Here is a 15556-nt window from a genome sequence, read left to right as displayed (position 1 = left end):
ACAGCTGTACCATTACCCAGTAGACAGTCACCTCATCACAGCAGTACCATTACCCAGTACTGACAGTCACCTCATCACAGCAGAATCATTACCCAGTACTGACAGTCACCTCATCACAGCTGTACCATTACTCAGTACTGACAGTCACCTCATCACAACAGTACCATTACCCAGTACTGACAGTCACCTCATCACAGCAGTACCATTACCCAGTACTGACAGTCACCTCATCACAGCAGTACCATTACCCAGTACTGACAGTCACCTCATCACAGCTGTACCATTACCCAGTACTGACAGTCACCTCATTACAGCAGTACCATTACAGATCCCTGACAGTCACCTCATCACAGCAGTACCATTACTGACAGTCACCTCATCACAGCAGTACCATTACAGATTACTGACAGTCACCTCATCACAGCAGTACCATTACCCAGTACTGACAGTCACCTCATCACAGTTGTACCATTACCCAGTACTGACAGTCACCTCATCACAGCTGTACCATTACCCAGTAGACAGTCACCTCATCACAGCTGTACCATTACCCAGTAGACAGTCACCTCATCACAGCAGAATCATTACCCAGTCCTGACAGTCACCTCATCACAGCAGTACCATTACCCAGTACTGGCAGTCACCTCATTACAGCAGTACCATTACAGATTCCTGACAGTCACCTCATCACAGCAGTACCATTACTGACAGTCACCTCATCACAGCTGTACCATTACCCAGTACTGACAGTCACCTCATCACAGCAGTACCATTACCCAGTACTGACAGTCACCTCATCACAACAGTACCATTACCCAGTACTGACAGTCACCTCATCACAGCAGTACCATTACCCAGTACTGACAGTCACCTCATCACAGCAGAATCATTACCCAGTACTGACAGTCACCTCATCACAGCTGTACCATTACAGATTCCTGACAGTCACCTCATCACAGCAGTACCATTACCCAGTACTGACAGTCACCTCATTACAGCAGTACCATTACTTACAGTCACCTCATCACAGCAGTACCATTACTGACAGTCACCTCATCACAGCTGTACCATTACCCAGTACTGACAGTCACCTCATCACAACAGTACCATTACCCAGTACTGACAGTCACCTCATCACAACAGTACCATTACCCAGTACTGACAGTCACCTCATCACAGCAGTACCATTACCCAGTACTGACAGTCACCTCATCACAACAGTACCATTACCCAGTACTGACAGTCACCTCATCACAGCTGTACCATTACCCAGTACTGACAGTCACCTCATCACAGCAGAATCATTACCCAGTACTGACAGTCACCTCATCACAGCTGTACCATTACCCAGTACTGACAGTCACCTCATCACAGCTGTACCATTACCCAGTAGACAGTCACCTCATCACAGCAGAATCATTACCCAGTCCTGACAGTCACCTCATCACAGCAGTACCATTACTTACAGTCACCTCATCACAGCAGTACCATTACAGATTCCTGACAGTCACTTCATCACAGCAGTACCATTACCCAGTACTGACAGTCACCTCATAACAGCTGTACCATTACCCAGTAGACAGTCACCTCATCACAACAGTACCATTACCCAGTACTGACAGTCACCTCATCACAGCAGTACCATTACCCAGTACTGACAGTCACCTCATCACAGCAGAATCATTACCCAGTACTGACAGTCACCTCATCACAGCAGAATCATTACCCAGTACTGACAGTCACCTCATCACAGCTGTACCATTACTCAGTACTGACAGTCACCTCATCACAACAGTACCATTACCCAGTACTGACAGTCACCTCATCACAGCAGTACCATTACCCAGTACTGACAGTCACCTCATCACAGCTGTACCATTACCCAGTACTGACAGTCACCTCATTACAGCAGTACCATTACAGATTCCTGACAGTCACCTCATCACAGCAGTACCATTACTGACAGTCACCTCATCACAGCAGTACCATTACAGATTACTGACAGTCACCTCATCACAGCAGTACCATTACCCAGTACTGACAGTCACCTCATCACAGTTGTACCATTACCCAGTACTGACAGTCACCTCATCACAGCTGTACCATTACCCAGTAGACAGTCACCTCATCACAGCTGTACCATTACCCAGTAGACAGTCACCTCATCACAGCAGAATCATTACCCAGTCCTGACAGTCACCTCATCACAGCAGTACCATTACCCAGTACTGGCAGTCACCTCATTACAGCAGTACCATTACAGATTCCTGACAGTCACCTCATCACAGCAGTACCATTACTGACAGTCACCTCATCACAGCTGTACCATTACCCAGTACTGACAGTCACCTCATCACAGCAGTACCATTACCCAGTACTGACAGTCACCTCATCACAACAGTACCATTACGCAGTACTGACAGTCACCTCATCACAGCTGTACCATTACCCAGTACTGACAGTCACCTCATCACAGCTGTACCATTACCCAGTACTGACAGTCAACTCATCACAGCTGTACCATTACCCAGTAGACAGTCACCTCATCACAGCTGTACCATTACCCAGTAGACAGTCACCTCATCACAGCAGAATCATTACCCAGTCCTGACAGTCACCTCATCACAGCAGTACCATTACTTACAGTCACCTCATCACAGCAGTACCATTAGAGATTCCTGACAGTCACTTCATCACAGCAGTACCATTACCCAGTACTGACAGTCACCTCATAACAGCTGTACCATTACCCAGTAGACAGTCACCTCATCACAACAGTACCATTACCCAGTACTGACAGTCACCTCATCACAGCAGTACCATTACCCAGTACTGACAGTCACCTCATCACAGCAGAATCATTACCCAGTACTGACAGTCACCTCATCACAGCTGTACCATTACTCAGTACTGACAGTCACCTCATCACAACAGTACCATTACCCAGTACTGACAGTCACCTCATCACAGCAGTACCATTACCCAGTACTGACAGTCACCTCATCACAGCAGTACCATTACCCAGTACTGACAGTCACCTCATTACAGCAGTACCATTACAGATTCCTGACAGTCACCTCATCACAGCAGTACCATTACTGACAGTCACCTCATCACAGCTGTACCATTACCCAGTACTGACAGTCACCTCATCACAGCTGTACCATTACCCAGTAGACAGTCACCTCATCACAGCTGTACCATTACCCAGTAGACAGTCACCTCATCACAGCAGAATCATTACCCAGTCCTGACAGTCACCTCATCACAGCAGTACCATTACCCAGTACTGGCAGTCACCTCATTACAGCAGTACCATTACAGATTCCTGACAGTCACCTCATCACAGCAGTACCATTACTGACAGTCACCTCATCACAGCTGTACCATTACCCAGTACTGACAGTCACCTCATCACAGCAGTACCATTACCCAGTACTGACAGTCACCTCATCACAACAGTACCAATACCCAGTACTGACAGTCACCTCATCACAGCTGTACCATTACAGATTCCTGACAGTCACCTCATCACAACAGTACCATTACCCAGTACTGACAGTCACCTCATCACAGCAGTACCATTACCCAGTACTGACAGTCACCTCATCACAACAGTACCATTACCCAGTACTGACAGTCACCTCATCACAGCTGTACCATTACCCAGTACTGACAGTCACCTCATCACAGCAGAATCATTACCCAGTACTGACAGTCACCTCATCACAGCTGTACCATTACCCAGTACTGACAGTCACCTCATCACAACAGTACCATTACAGATTCCTGACAGTCACCTGATCACAGCAGTACCATTACCCAGTACTGACAGTCACCTCATCACAGTTGTACCATTACCCAGTACTGACGGTCACCTCATCACAGCTGTACCATTACCCAGTAGACAGTCATCTCATCACATCTGTACCATTACCCAGTAGACAGTCACCTCATCACAGCAGAATCATTACCCAGTCCTGACAGTCACCTCATCACAGCAGTACCATTACCTAGTACTGACAGTCACCTCATCACAGCAGTACCATTACCCAGTACTGACAGTCATCTCATCACAGCTGTACCATTACCCAGTAGACAGTCACCTCATCACAGCTGTACCATTACAGATTCCTGACAGTCACCTCATCACAGCAGTACCGTTACTGACAGTCACCTCATCACAGCAGTACCGTTACTGACAGTCACCTCATCACAGCAGTACCATTACAGATTCCTGACAGTCACCTCATCACAGCAGTACCATTACCCAGTACTGACAGTCACCTCATCACAGCTGTACCATTACCCAGTAGACAGTCACCTCATCACAGCTGTACCATTACCCAATAGACAGTCACCTCATCACAGCAGAATCATTACCCAGTACTGACAGTCACCTCATCACAGCAGTACCATTACCCAGTACTGACAGTCACCTCATCACAGCAGAATCATTACCCAGTACTGACAGTCACCTCATCACAGCTGTATCATTACCCAGTACTGACAGTCACCTCATCACAACAGTACCATTACCCAGTACTGACAGTCACCTCATCACAACAGTACCATTACCCAGTACTGACAGTCACCTCATCACAGCAGTACCATTACCCAGTACTGACAGTCACCTCATCACAGCTGTACCATTACCCAGTACTGACTGTCACCTCATCACAGCTGTACCATTACCCAGTACTGACAGTCACCTCATTACAGCAGTACCATTACAGATTCCTGACAGTCACCTCATCACAGCAGTACCATTACTGACAGTCACCTCATCACAGCTGTACCATTACCCAGTACTGACAGTCACCTCATCACAACAGTACCATTACCCAGTACTGACAGTCACCTCATCACAGCTGTACCATTACCCAGTACTGACAGTCACCTCATCACAGCTGTACCATTACCCAGTACTGACAGTCACCTCATCTCAGCTGTACCATTACCCAGTAGACAGTCACCTCATCACAGCAGAATCATTACCCAGTCCTGACAGTCACCTCATCACAGCAGTACCATTACTGACAGTCACCTCATCACAGCAGTACCATTACAGATTCCTGACAGTCACCTGATCACAGCAGTACCATTACCCAGTACTGACAGTCACCTCATCACAGTTGTACCATTACCCAGTAGACAGTCATCTCATCACATCTGTACCATTACCCAGTAGACAGTCACCTCATCACAGCAGAATCATTACCCAGTCCTGACAGTCACCTCATCACAGCAGTACCATTACCCAGTACTGACAGTCATCTCATCACAGCTGTACCATTACCCAGTAGACAGTCACCTCATCACAGCAGTACCATTACAGATTCCTGACAGTCACCTCATCACAGCAGTACCATTACCCAGTACTGACAGTCACCTCATCACAGCTGTACCATTACCCAGTAGACAGTCACCTCATCACAGCTGTACCATTACCCAATAGACAGTCACCTCATCACAGCAGAATCATTACCCAGTACTGATAGTCACCTCATCACAGCAGTACCATTACCCAGTACTGACAGTCACCTCATCACAGCAGAATCATTACCCAGTACTGACAGTCACCTCATCACAGCTGTATCATTACCCAGTACTGACAGTCACCTCATCACAACAGTACCATTACCCAGTACTGACAGTCACCTCATCACAGTTGTACCATTACCCAGTACTGACAGTCACCTCATTACAGCAGTACCATTACAGATTCCTGACAGTCACCTCATCACAGCAGTACCATTACCCAGTACTGACAGTCACCTCATCACAGCTGTACCATTACCCAGTACTGACAGTCACCTCATCACAGCTGTACCATTACAGATTCCTGACAGTCACCTCATCACAGCAGTACCATTACTGACAGTCACCTCATCACAGCAGTACCATTACAGATTCCTGACAGTCACCTCATCACAGCAGTACCATTACCCAGTACTGACAGTCACCTCATCACAGCTGTACCATTACCCAGTAGACAGTCACCTCATCACAGCTGTACCATTACCCAATAGACAGTCACCTTCTCACAGCAGAATCATTACCCAGTACTGACAGTCACCTCATCACAGCAGTACCATTACCCAGTACTGACAGTCACCTCATCACAGCAGAATCATTACCCAGTACTGACAGTCACCTCATCACAACAGTACCATTACCCAGTACTGACAGTCACCTCATCACAGCAGTACCATTACCCAGTACTGACAGTCACCTCATCACAGCTGTACCATTACCCAGTACTGACAGTCACCTCATCACAACAGTACCATTACCCAGTACTGACAGTCACCTCATCACAGTTGTACCATTACCCAGTACTGACAGTCACCTCATCACAGCAGTACCATTACCCAGTCCTGACAGTCACCTCATCACAGCTGTACCATTACCCAGTACTGACAGTCACCTCATTACAGCAGTACCATTACAGATTCCTGACAGTCACCTCATCACAGCAGTACCATTACAGATTCCTGACAGTCACCTCATCACAGCAGTACCATTACTGACAGTCACCTCATCACAGCAGTACCATTACTGACAGTCACCTCATCACAGCAGTACCATTACCCAGTACTGACAGTCACCTCATCACAGTTGTACCATTACCCAGTACTGACAGTCACCTCATTACAGCAGTACCATTACAGATTCCTGACAGTCACCTCATCACAGCAGTACCATTACCCAGTACTGACAGTCACCTCATCACAGCTGTACCATTACCCAGTACTGACAGTCACCTCATTACAGCAGTACCATTACAGATTCCTGACAGTCACCTCATCACAGCAGTACCATTACCCAGTACTGACAGTCACCTCATCACAGCTGTACCATTACCCAGTACTGACAGTCACCTCATTACAGCAGTACCATTACAGATTCCTGACAGTCACCTCATCACAGCAGTACCATTACTGACAGTCACCTCATCACAGCAGTACCATTACAGATTACTGACAGTCACCTCATCACAGCAGTACCATTACCCAGTACTGACAGTCACCTCATCACAGTTGTACCATTACCCAGTACTGACAGTCACCTCATTACAGCAGTACCATTACAGATTCCTGACAGTCACCTCATCACAGCAGTACCATTACCCAGTACTGACAGTCACCTCATCACAGCTGTACCATTACCCAGTACTGACAGTCACCTCATTACTGACAGTCACCTCATCACAGCAGTACCATTACAGATGCCTGACAGTCACCTCATCACAGCAGTACCATTACCCAGTACTGACAGTCACCTCATTACAGCAGTACCATTACAGATTCCTGACAGTCACCTCATCACAGCAGTACCATTACCCAGTACTGACAGTCACCTCATCACAGCAGTACCATTACCCAGTACTGACAGTCACCTCATCACAGCAGTACCATTACCCAGTACTGACAGTCACCTCATCACAGCAGTACCATTACCCAGTACTGACAGTCACCTCATCACAGCAGTACCATTACCCAGTACTGACAGTCACCTCATCACAGCAGAATCATTACCCAGTACTGACAGTCACCTCATCACAGCAGTACCATTACAGATTCCTGACAGTCACCTCATCACAGCAGAATCATTACCCAGTACTGACAGTCACCTCATCACAGCTGTACCATTACCCAGTACTGACAGTCACCTCATTACAGCAGTACCATTACAGATTCCTGACAGTCACCTCATCACAGCAGTACCATTACAGATTACTTACAGTCACCTCATCACAGCAGTACCATTACCCAGTACTGACAGTCACCTCATCACAGTTGTACCATTACCCAGTACTGACAGTCACCTCATTACAGCAGTACCATTACAGATTCCTGACAGTCACCTCATCACAGCAGTACCATTACCCAGTACTGACAGTCACCTCATCACAGCTGTACCATTACCCAGTACTGACAGTCACCTCATCACAGCTGTACCATTACCCAGTACTGACAGTCACCTCATCACAGCTGTACCATTACCCAGTACTGACAGTCACCTCATTACAGCAGTACCATTACAGATTCCTGACAGTCACCTCATCACAGCAGTACCATTACTGACAGTCACCTCATCACAGCTGTACCATTACCCAGTACTGACAGTCACCTCATCACAGCAGTACCATTACAGATTCCTGACAGTCACCTCATCACAGCTGTACCATTACCCAGTACTGACAGTCACCTCATCACAGCTGTACCATTACAGATTCCTGACAGTCACCTCATCACAGCAGTACCATTACTGACAGTCACCTCATCACAACAGTACCATTACCCAGTACTGACAGTCACCTCATCACAGCAGTACCATTACCCAGTACTGACAGTCACCTCATCACAGCTGTACCATTACAGATTCCTGACAGTCACCTCATCACAGCAGTACCATTACCCAGTACTGACAGTCACCTCATCACAGCTGTACCATTACCCAGTACTGACAGTCACCTCATCACAGCTGTACCATTACAGATTCCTGACAGTCACCTCATCACAGCAGTACCATTACTGACAGTCACCTCATCACAGCAGTACCATTACAGATTCCTGACAGTCACCTCATCACAGCAGTACCATTACCCAGTACTGACAGTCACCTCATCACAGCTGTACCATTACCCAGTAGACAGTCACCTCATCACAGCTGTACCATTACCCAGTAGACAGTCACCTCATCACAGCAGAATCATTACCCAGTACTGACAGTCACCTCATCACAGCAGTACCATTACCCAGTACTGACAGTCACCTCATCACAGCAGTACCATTACCCAGTACTGACAGTCACCTCATCACAGCAGTACCATTACCCAGTACTGACAGTCACCTCATCACAGCTGTACCATTACCCAGTACTGACAGTCACCTCATCACAGCAGAATCATTACCCAGTACTGACAGTCACCTCATCACAGCTGTATCATTACCCAGTACTGACAGTCACCTCATCACAACAGTACCATTACCCAGTACTGACAGTCACCTCATCACAGTTGTACCATTACCCAGTACTGACAGTCACCTCATTACAGCAGTACCATTACAGATTCCTGACAGTCACCTCATCACAGCAGTACCATTACCCAGTACTGACAGTCACCTCATCACAGCTGTACCATTACCCAGTACTGACAGTCACCTCATTACTGACAGTCACCTCATCACAGCAGTACCATTACAGATGCCTGACAGTCACCTCATCACAGCAGTACCATTACCCAGTACTGACAGTCACCTCATTACAGCAGTACCATTACAGATTCCTGACAGTCACCTCATCACAGCAGTACCATTACTGACAGTCACCTCATCACAGCTGTACCATTACCCAGTACTGACAGTCACCTCATCACAACAGTACCATTACCCAGTACTGACAGTCACCTCATCACAACAGTACCATTACCCAGTACTGACAGTCACCTCATCACAGCAGTACCATTTCCCAGTACTGACAGTCACCTCATCACAACAGTACCATTACCCAGTACTGACAGTCACCTCATCACAGCAGTACCATTACCCAGTACTGACAGTCACCTCATCACAGCAGAATCATTACCCAGTACTGACAGTCACCTCATCACAGCAGTACCATTACAGATTCCTGACAGTCACCTCATCACAGCAGAATCATTACCCAGTACTGACAGTCACCTCATCACAGCTGTACCATTACCCAGTACTGACAGTCACCTCATTACAGCAGTACCATTACAGATTCCTGACAGTCACCTCATCACAGCAGTACCATTACTGACAGTCACCTCATCACAGCAGTACCATTACAGATTACTGACAGTCACCTCATCACAGCAGTACCATTACCCAGTACTGACAGTCACCTCATCACAGTTGTACCATTACCCAGTACTGACAGTCACCTCATTACAGCAGTACCATTACAGATTCCTGACAGTCACCTCATCACAGCAGTACCATTACTGACAGTCACCTCATCACAGCTGTACCATTACCCAGTACTGACAGTCACCTCATCACAGCAGTACCATTACAGATTCCTGACAATCACCTCATCACAGCTGTACCATTACCCAGTACTGACAGTCACCTCATCACAGCTGTACCATTACAGATTCCTGACAGTCACCTCATCACAGCAGTACCATTACTGACAGTCACCTCATCACAACAGTACCATTACCCAGTACTGACAGTCACCTCATCACAGTTGTACCAATACCCAGTACTGACAGTCACCTCATCACAGCTGTACCATTACCCAGTAGACAGTCACCTCATCACAGCTGTACCATTACCCAGTAGACAGTCACCTCATCACAGCAGAATCATTACCCAGTCCTGACAGTCACCTCATCACAGCAGTACCATTACCCAGTACTGACAGTCACCTCATCACGGCTGTACCATTACCCAGTAGACAGTCACCTCATCACAGCTGTACCATTACCCAGTAGACAGTCACCTCATCACAGCAGAATCATTACCCAGTCCTGACAGTCACCTCATCACAGCAGTACCATTACCCAGTACTGACAGTCACCTCATCACAGCAGTACCATAACAGTACTGACAGTCACCTCATCACAGCAGTACCATTACCCAGTACTGACAGTCACCTCATCACAGCAGTACCATTACCCAGTACTGACAGTCACCTCATCACAGTTGTACCATTACCCAGTACTGACAGTCACCTCATTACAGCAGTACCATTACAGATTCCTGACAGTCACCTCATCACAGCAGTATCATTACCCAGTACTGACAGTCACCTCATCACAGCTGTACCATTTACCCAGTCACCTCATTACTGACAGTCACCTCATCACAGCAGTACCATTACAGATGCCTGACAGTCACCTCATCACAGCAGTACCATTACCCAGTACTGACAGTCACCTCATCACAGCTGTACCATTACCCAGTACTGACTGTCACCTCATCACAGCTGTACCATTACCCAGTACTGACAGTCACCTCATTACAGCAGTACCATTACAGATTCCTGACAGTCACCTCATCACAGCAGTACCATTACTGACAGTCACCTCATCACAGCAGTACCATTACAGATTACTGACAGTCACCTCATCACAGCAGTACCATTACCCAGTACTGAGTCACCTCATCACAGTTGTACCATTACCCAGTACTGCCTGTCACCTCATTACAGCAGTACCATTACAGATTCCTGACAGTCACCTCATCACAGCAGTACCATTACCCAGTACTGACAGTCACCTCATCACAGCTGTACCATTACCCAGTACTGACAGTCACCTCATCACAGCTGTACCATTACCCAGTACTGACAGTCACCTCATCACAGCTGTACCATTACCCAGTACTGACAGTCACCTCATCACAGCTGTACCATTACCCAGTACTGACAGTCACCTCATCACAGCTGTACCATTACAGATTCCTGACAGTCACCTCATCACAGCAGTACCATTACTGACAGTCACCTCATCACAGCAGTACCATTACAGATGCCTGACAGTCACCTCATCACAGCAGTACCATTACCCAGTACTGACAGTCACCTCATTACAGCAGTACCATTACAGATTCCTGACAGTCACCTCATCACAGCAGTACCATTACTGACAGTCACCTCATCACAACAGTACCATTACCCAGTACTGACAGTCACCTCATCACAGTTGTACCATTACCCAGTACTGACAGTCACCTCATCACAGCATAATCATTACCCAGTACTGACAGTCACCTCATCACAGCTGTACCATTACCCAGTACTGACAGTCACCTCATCACAGCAGTACCATTACAGATTCCTGACAGTCACCTCATCACAGCAGAATCATTACCCAGTACTGACAGTCACCTCATCACAGCTGTACCATTACCCAGTACTGACAGTCACCTCATTACAGCAGTACCATTACAGATTCCTGACAGTCACCTCATCACAGCAGTACCATTACTGACAGTCACCTCATCACAGCAGTACCATTACAGATTACTGACAGTCACCTCATCACAGCAGTACCATTACCCAGTACTGACAGTCACCTCATCACAGTTGTACCATTACCCAGTACTGACAGTCACCTCATTACAGCAGTACCATTACAGATTCCTGACAGTCACCTCATCACAGCAGTACCATTATCCAGTACTGACAGTCACCTCATCACAGCTGTACCATTACCCAGTACTGACAGTCACCTCATCACAGCTGTACCATTACCCAGTACTGACAGTCACCTCATTACAGCAGTACCATTACAGATTCCTGACAGTCACCTCATCACAGCAGTACCATTACCCAGTACTGACAGTCACCTCATTACAGCAGTACCATTACAGATTCCTGACAGTCACCTCATCACAGCAGTACCATTACCCAGTACTGACAGTCACCTCATCACAGCTGTACCATTACCCAGTACTGACAGTCACCTCATCACAGCTGTACCATTACCCAGTACTGACAGTCACCTCATCACAGCTGTACCATTACCCAGTACTGACAGTCACCTCATTACAGCAGTACCATTACAGATTCCTGACAGTCACCTCATCACAGCAGTACCATTACTGACAGTCACCTCATCACAGCAGTACCATTACAGATTCCTGACAGTCACCTCATCACAGCTGTACCATTACCCAGTACTGACAGTCACCTCATCACAGCTGTACCATTACAGATTCCTGACAGTCACCTCACAGCAGTACCATTACTGGCAGTCACCTCATCACAGCAGTACCATTACCCAGTACTGACAGTCACCTCATCACAGTTGTACCAATACCCAGTACTGACAGTCACCTCATCACAGCTGTACCATTACCCAGTAGACAGTCACCTCATCACAGCTGTACCATTACCCAGTAGACAGTCACCTCATCACAGCAGAATCATTACCCAGTCCTGACAGTCACCTCATCACAGCAGTACCATTACCCAGTACTGACAGTCACCTCATCACGGCTGTACCATTACCCAGTAGACAGTCACCTCATCACAGCTGTACCATTACCCAGTAGACAGTCACCTCATCACAGCAGAATCATTACCCAGTCCTGACAGTCACCTCATCACAGCAGTACCATTACCCAGTACTGACAGTCACCTCATTACAGCAGTACCATAACAGATTCCTGACAGTCACCTCATCACAGCAGTACCATTACCCAGTACTGACAGTCACCTCATCACAGCAGTACCATTACCCAGTACTGACAGTCACCTCATCACAGCTGTACCATTACCCAGTACTGACAGTCACCTCATCACAGCTGTACCATTACCCAGTACTGACAGTCACCTCATTACAGCAGTGCCATTACAGATTCCTGACAGTCACCTCATCACAGCAGTACCATTATTGACAGTCACCTCATCACAGCTGTACCATTACCCAGTACTGACAGTCACCTCATCACAGCAGTACCATTACCCAGTACTGACAGTCACCTCATCACAGCAGTACCATTACAGATTCCTGACAGTCACCTCATCACAGCAGTACCATTACCCAGTACTGACAGTCACCTCATCAAAGCAGTACCATTACAGATTACTGACAGTCACCTCATCACAGCAGTACCATTACCCAGTACTGACAGTCACCTCATCACAGCAGTACCATTACAGATTCCTGACAGTCACCTCATCACAACAGTACCATTACCCAGTACTGACAGTCACCTCATCACAGCAGTACCATTACCCAGTACTGACAGTCACCTCATCACAGCAGTACCATTACAGATTCCTGACAGTCACCTCATCACAGCAGTACCATTACCCAGTACTGACAGTCACCTCATCAAAGCAGTACCATTACAGATTCCTGACAGTCACCTCATCACAGCAGTACCATTACCCAGTACTGACAGTCACCTCATCACAGCAGTACCATTACAGATTCCTGACAGTCACCTCATCACAACAGTACCATTACCCAGTACTGACAGTCACCTCATCACAGCAGTACCATTACCCGGTAGACAGTCACCTCATCACAGCTGTACCATTACCCAGTACTGATAGTCACCTCATCACAGCTGTACCATTACCCAGTCCTGACAGTCACCTCATCACAGCTGTACCATTACCCAGTACTGACAGTCACCTCATCACAGCTGTACCATTACCCAGTACTGACAGTCACCTCATCACGGCTGTACCATTACCCAGTAGACAGTCACCTCATCACAGCTGTACCATTACCCAGTAGACAGTCACCTCATCACAGCTGTACCATTACCCAGTAGACAGTCACCTCATCACAGCAGAATCATTACCCAGTCCTGACAGTCACCTCATCACAGCAGTACCATTACAGATTCCTGACAGTCACCTCATCATAGCAGTACCACTACCCAGTACTGACAGTCACCTCATCACAGCTGTACCATTACCCAGTACTGACAGTCACCTCATCACAGCAGTACCATTACCCAGTACTGACAGTCACCTCATCACAGCAGTACCATTACCCAGTACTGACAGTCATCATCACCCAGTACCATTACCCAGACTGACAGTCACCTCATCACAGCAGTACCATTACCCAGTACTGATAGTCACCTCATCACAGCTGTACCATTACCCAGTACTGACAGTCACCTCATCACAGCAGTACCATTACCCAGTACTGACAGTCACCTCATCACAGCAGTACCATTAACCAGTACTGATAGTCACCTCATCACAGCTGTACCATTACCCAGTACTGACAGTCACCTCATCACAGCAGTACCATTACCCAGTACTGACAGTCACCTCATCACAGCAGTACCATTACCCAGTCCTGACAGGCACCTCATCACAGCAGTACCATTACCCAGTCCTGACAGTCACCTCATCACAGCAGTACCATTACCCAGTACTGACAGTCACCTCATCACAGCAGTACCATTACCCAGTACTGACAGTCACCTCATCACAGCAGTACCATTACCCAGTACTGACAGTCACCTCATCACATTAATGAAATAATTGTCCAAAACCTGAGGGGATATAATGGTATTTTAAAGAACCCTGCTACCAGGAGAAGGTATGTTGTTCCAGGGCCATATCTGACTCCCCCTGGATCAAGGTGGCCTTGTTGTCTTATACATGCTAATATACCTTCAGTTCACCCTGAGGGTGGCCGGAGTCACCCTCAGATTGGCCGGAGTCACCCTCAGATTGGCCGGAGTCAACCTCAGATTGGCCGGAGTCAACCTCAGATTGGCCGGAGTCAACCTCAGATTGTCTGTAGTGCCGAAGGAGAGTCCCAGCTGGCACCCTATTTCGTCCATAGTGCACGATATAGGCCAGGGAATAGGGTGCCTTTTGGGATGCATACAGTGTGCGATGCTTCAGAGGAAGGGTCTAGTAATCCTGAAGTAAGTGGCTGCCAGGTTATTATGACAGAGGAGAAGAGGTTCAAAGAGCCTACTCAGTCAGAGTCCTTCAGGGTTACTTTAACTGACAGTAGTGGGACAGAGCAGGCTACTGTATACATGCACACACACACACACAAACGTACACACACACACACACACACACACAG

Source organism: Oncorhynchus nerka, linkage group LG22 (genome assembly GCF_034236695.1).
Source record: "Oncorhynchus nerka isolate Pitt River linkage group LG22, Oner_Uvic_2.0, whole genome shotgun sequence".
Lineage (NCBI taxonomy): Eukaryota > Metazoa > Chordata > Actinopteri > Salmoniformes > Salmonidae > Oncorhynchus > Oncorhynchus nerka.
This window is presented reverse-complemented; position numbering follows the sequence as displayed.